Source organism: Pyxicephalus adspersus, chromosome 1 (assembly GCF_032062135.1).
Source record: "Pyxicephalus adspersus chromosome 1, UCB_Pads_2.0, whole genome shotgun sequence".
Lineage (NCBI taxonomy): Eukaryota > Metazoa > Chordata > Amphibia > Anura > Pyxicephalidae > Pyxicephalus > Pyxicephalus adspersus.
Genome location: NC_092858.1, coordinates 84,424,634 through 84,429,892, shown reverse-complemented (window position 1 = coordinate 84,429,892; position 5,259 = coordinate 84,424,634).

Genomic DNA, 5,259 nt, shown 5'->3' with positions numbered 1-5,259 from the left:
AGATGCCAAAGTATTAATTAACCAGCAAACACAAGGGTTGCTGGTTTGAGCTCTGTGAGGTTTGTTTCAAAATGTTTCAAACAAAATTCCCATAATTTCAACCCAGGATTTATACATCAATTGAGACGTTAGAGAAAAATGAGTAAAACGTTTCTTTTTGCTGTGTGCAGAAAGAATATGAAATGGAAAGGTTTACATTTTAAATCAATTATAGACTTTGATGGCCCTAAACAGGTCAAGGTTTTGGGTCAGGCACAATAATTTTAAATAGTGATTCTTTGTCATTTAAAAGGAAAATGACAAAAATGTGACAGAACAATGACAAAGCCCAAGTTGGCAGAACTCCTAGAAGACTCAGTCTAAGGAAGAGGTAAGTTTCGGAGTTCAAAAGGGCTCATCAAAGATAAGACACAGTTTGATTTATGAAAGCTCTACCAAGACTGAAGAAGAGAGAATCTAGGGGGATCAATCAAACCTGGAATTGATTTATTAAAAATCCTTTGCTATTAGTTGGCATATGTTTTCAATCCTGGACCAGATCCAATCCAGATTTTCTGGATCACCCAGATTCACCTCCTTTCCAATCTATCTGCTCTCCAATTTTGGAGAGCTTTAGTAAATCAGACTCAGTGTACAGGTAAGCATCCTTGTATACACTGGACATCTAAACTGAGGAATGCCAGCACCCTTTTTTGTAGTATTTTGTTATTCAAAATTTACCAATATGTTTCTCATCATTTACTCTCTGGCTCAGTGAGCAGCAAGCAGATCCAGTGTATTATGTTCATTGCATGTAAACATTACAACCTTGACATTTAGCTCTCTTTGTTACAAGTTTTACTCCTGGAATACAATTTTATGTCAGCAGATGTTTTCCTTCAATATATATAGATATTGTCACAAATGCATTGTGAGAAAATACATTATTTTAAGAGAAGCTGCACAATGTATGATTGATAGGTATATATACATACATATAGTGTATATTTTCCATAATGTTTGACAGTTTAACTATTTAGGCGTAAAAATGTGTGGACCGATGCCCATTGTCACCCCCCATTTTTTGACCTTTGATCCTTTAGCGTGGTCTTAGCCAATCCAGAAATAGGAGGTCTGTCTGTGAGAAAGAAGACATAAAATTGAGGCATTCCTGGCTGATCTCATGTTTATTATAACCAAATGTGGTGGGGTCCCTACCTAATTTGCTAAAAGAACTGTCCATTTTTAAAGCCATACCGAACTTTAAAATTAAACATGCAAAATCAGAGGCAATGAACATGTCTTTGCCTCCAGCACTATCTGCTCAACTAGCAAACTCTTACTCATTCAGATGGACATTGGAGGGCTTAAAATACCTGGGAATTCTCCTAGCCAGGGACCTGTCCCAAATATTCCAGGTAAACGTCTTACCACTGAGTAACCAAGTCAAGGCAGATATACGCAGATGGTCCAGAAACACCCTATTGTGCTTTGGCAGGGTCCACTCTATTTCAAACACTTAAAAAAGATGTATAACTGTTTGGTTGGATGGGAAGCACTTCCTGATAAATGCACATGCAGTTAGCTTCTTTACAGAGCATTGGAGGAGCAACAAATCACATGAACTAAGAAATTGCCACCAGAGCCTGCGGTCATTTGGTACAACTATTTCTGACTGTAAGCACTTGTGGTATCATACTTATTCTTGATTCACTGCCTGGTAAATCACTGGCTTGGAAAAAAAAAAAACTTAGGGATATTGGTACTTCCGAGCTGCATATTCAATCACTAGTTATTAGAGGTGAAAAGAGCATAAATGTGAGGAAAGCTTGTCCTCAATAAATCCTAAATATACATGCTTGGCATATAGTTTTTATTTGCAAATATAAGTTCAGGGGTAAAATATCAACAGAACAATATTAACTCCAGTAATAGTAAAATAGGTGCTGATGCTAGGGAACTATTATTGGATGGGCAGATCAGGTAACATCCAATATATCAGATGTTGTTTCTCGGATGCTCTGTGGATTATAGTGTAATGACACAGAAGTCAAGGTGCATATTATTAACAATGACAAAGTCTGTGTCAGGGATGAGACCTTAAAATATAATAAACTCAAAATCCAGATGCCCAAGGATGCACTCAGAAATATAAAAAATGTCACATACTATAAAGAGACAAGAAGCTCGGTAAAGTTTAACATGTGGCTGACAATTGGTGCAGAAAGGTTAGCTTGGGCTCTCTTGAATTAAAGATCTCCAAAGATCTATTTTCAGAGATACTAAGTCTGCTATGTGCAACAACACAAAGTGTAAAATGTTAAATGTGAACAAGAATTTGAGCTATTGGAATATTAGGCTGACTAATGCTTTAATTCTAGTGGTTAACCTAATGACATCCTAATAAACAGGGTTAAGTTGTTGGGAGAAAGAATAGTTAGAAGGCTGGAGTCGGTTTTAAACTAGGATCTGGGCAAAAGGCATATAGCATTAGAAAATGTGTCCCTTAAAGAAATTAGAAGAGGAAGATTCCCATGAAATAATGGGTACATAATGAACACAGTGATTGAAAAATCACTGAAATCTCCTAAAATCAATCAGGACTAAGTTTAGAAAATGGTAACATGTGGATAACAAAACTGTACATTAAAACATTGAAAAATAAAATGTTAAGCACATGGGATGAGGGAATGCCACTGTATTCCTCTAATATAAATTTCAGAAATACAATTTAGGAAGGCATCATAGTTAAAGGTATAAAAAATATACACTACCACAATACAGAATTGGAGCACAACACTAGGAGTATATTGAATATTTATTTCTGAGCCCCACATTCTGTTTGTAGATTACCAAGACCAATAGGTGGAGGTTTTATGGATTGCTAACCACGTCTGAAAAGGTTTTATACACAGGTGCCATTTCCTCTTTTTCTCTATGTGGATATTGCCCTATTAGACTGCATTTCACTAGGGTGAAGTGGAGAAGCAGGAACTGCAATGTGCCTTGCATTAAAATCGCGTGTACTTTCTGCAACAAAAGGCATTGCCTTTTGCCAGTGTTTTTAAAAAGAGTGAAAGCACAAGCTATTACCATACCAATGACTGCTGTTCTAAGGACATGTCAATAACAGACATTTCTAAACACAGAATTGGTCACTAAAATTTTAACTAGGAAATTTACATTTCAATGTGAATGTTACGTGTGGAGACCCAAATTGTAACAAGCAAATATGTTAGACAACTAGACTGAGAATTAAGAAAGATTATACTAAGGTCCTTCTCTTGGATTATCAAAAGAAAGTATCCTAACAAATGTGTTTGTCTCCTGAATCTGGAAGTCTTCTCATCCTCCCAAATTTAAAAAATAGGCTCAGATCCTAAATTATATAATAATTATAAAGACCCTGGTATAATCTGATTAAATAAATCTAGGGAGGCTATCCCAACCTGTTACTGGTGGATAGTCCACATGTAATCTGATGCCTTTAAAATCTACATACAAATTTTCAACAATAGTTGCTAGGAATGATCAGATTTGTTTCTGATGATTATATGTGGACTATCCATGTCTGTACAGCACTCCTTCGTTATCAATGTAATGTCTGTACATACATCATTGTTCTGCTCCATAAAGAGGGTGTGAAAAAAGCACCCACTTCACCCTCCCCATAAGAAAGCTAAAGTAGTTGTAAAATGTTACTCATTAGTGACCAGTCATGGCAAATCACTAAATGACTATTGTAAACAGTTGCACAGGTTGCAAAATTTTCAGCCAAAAAATTTAACTTAAATTTTTAATGTTGGTTGCTTTTGTTCTATTTATATATATATATATATATTTATTTATATATATATATATATATATAAACCACACCAACATTTTATGCACCTGTTTTTAAAAACTTTCTTTTTTTAAAGGTGTATCCTACATTTAATTAAAGTCCTTTGCATCCATTGAACCCCTGACCCTTTTTCACCTTCTGTTTGATACGGTTCTGTACAGGTAATCCTGTATAGTATTATTAAAATACAAAAAGTGAGTAAAAAAAGTTTTCCAAGAAAGATTGTTTTTAGGCTGTGCAAAAGATGCAATAACTGCCCAATGGGAAGCATTGGTTGCCAAACTAATGAATGAGCCGATCAAGATGACTGAAGATCTCAAATAGAAGAGAAGATGATGGTGGTGCCCTGCACAGGTGAAAATAGCGGAGTTTGGTTTTGCTTTTCGAACGTAAATGACAAACATGCATGCTTGACTCACCTAAATGACATAATGAGTTTGTGTGCTGAACAGAAACATCTGGCCTTATGTCACAGGAACAAAAATGATCAACAAAAAAAATGCACTTTGATTCTTCTTGATATCTGCCCGCCAGGAAGTGTCTGCACAGGTGGAAACCTGATCGCACACATACAACTGTGTCACTGGACCTCATCCAACAGTCATCAAATAATGTTTTTAGATACGTTTATAGTCATCAACTAACCTGGGAAGAATCTTTGCTCTTATAAGGCAGCACCTAATGAAAATACCACATATATGTTACTAATATGTAATAATTTGAAATTAAAGAAAAGTTGAACTAAACCCTGAAAGTAGCTGACATCTGTAAGGAATACTAGCCATAGAGCTCTGGAGCAGGGGTCGGCAAACTCCGGCCTTTAGGCCAGATAAGGCCTAGCCGGTAGTTTGTTCCAGCTTAATGCCCCCTGGCTGATCCGGCCCAATGCCGGCCGGATCCGCCAGGGATTGTTAGGAAGTACTGGAGCCAGAGCCGCTGGAGCTCCGGTGGCGCCCCCTTGCTGCTGCTCCCCTATATTGATATTGTGCCAGCATGGTAAAAAAGGCCTCCACAATGCATACAGAGAAGAGGGATTTCACTTCAGGGGGCGTTCCCTGGTGGTGGGCAGAGCCATTAGGGTGGGACTCAGAGTCCAGCCTAATGTACTCCCTTCCACCCCTGAAATTGCCTAGTGGCCATAAAAGATTGCCTACCTCTGCTCTAGAGCTTTCTAGTGGGTTCAAATAAGCTAAATCTAAAAGGAACCATGTCATCAGACTGTAGATGACGTTATATGGGTATAACGCCAAGCACATATGACAGGTTTATATATATATATATATATATATATATATATATATAATTATATCAGAGAGTGCATTATTCACAGATTCAACAACATTTCTTGCATTGTTTTATTAAACTTGCTTTTACACTTGGAAATAGAACACTTGGTGTGACTGAGTGTAATCAACATAAAATGAAACCCCATAAAA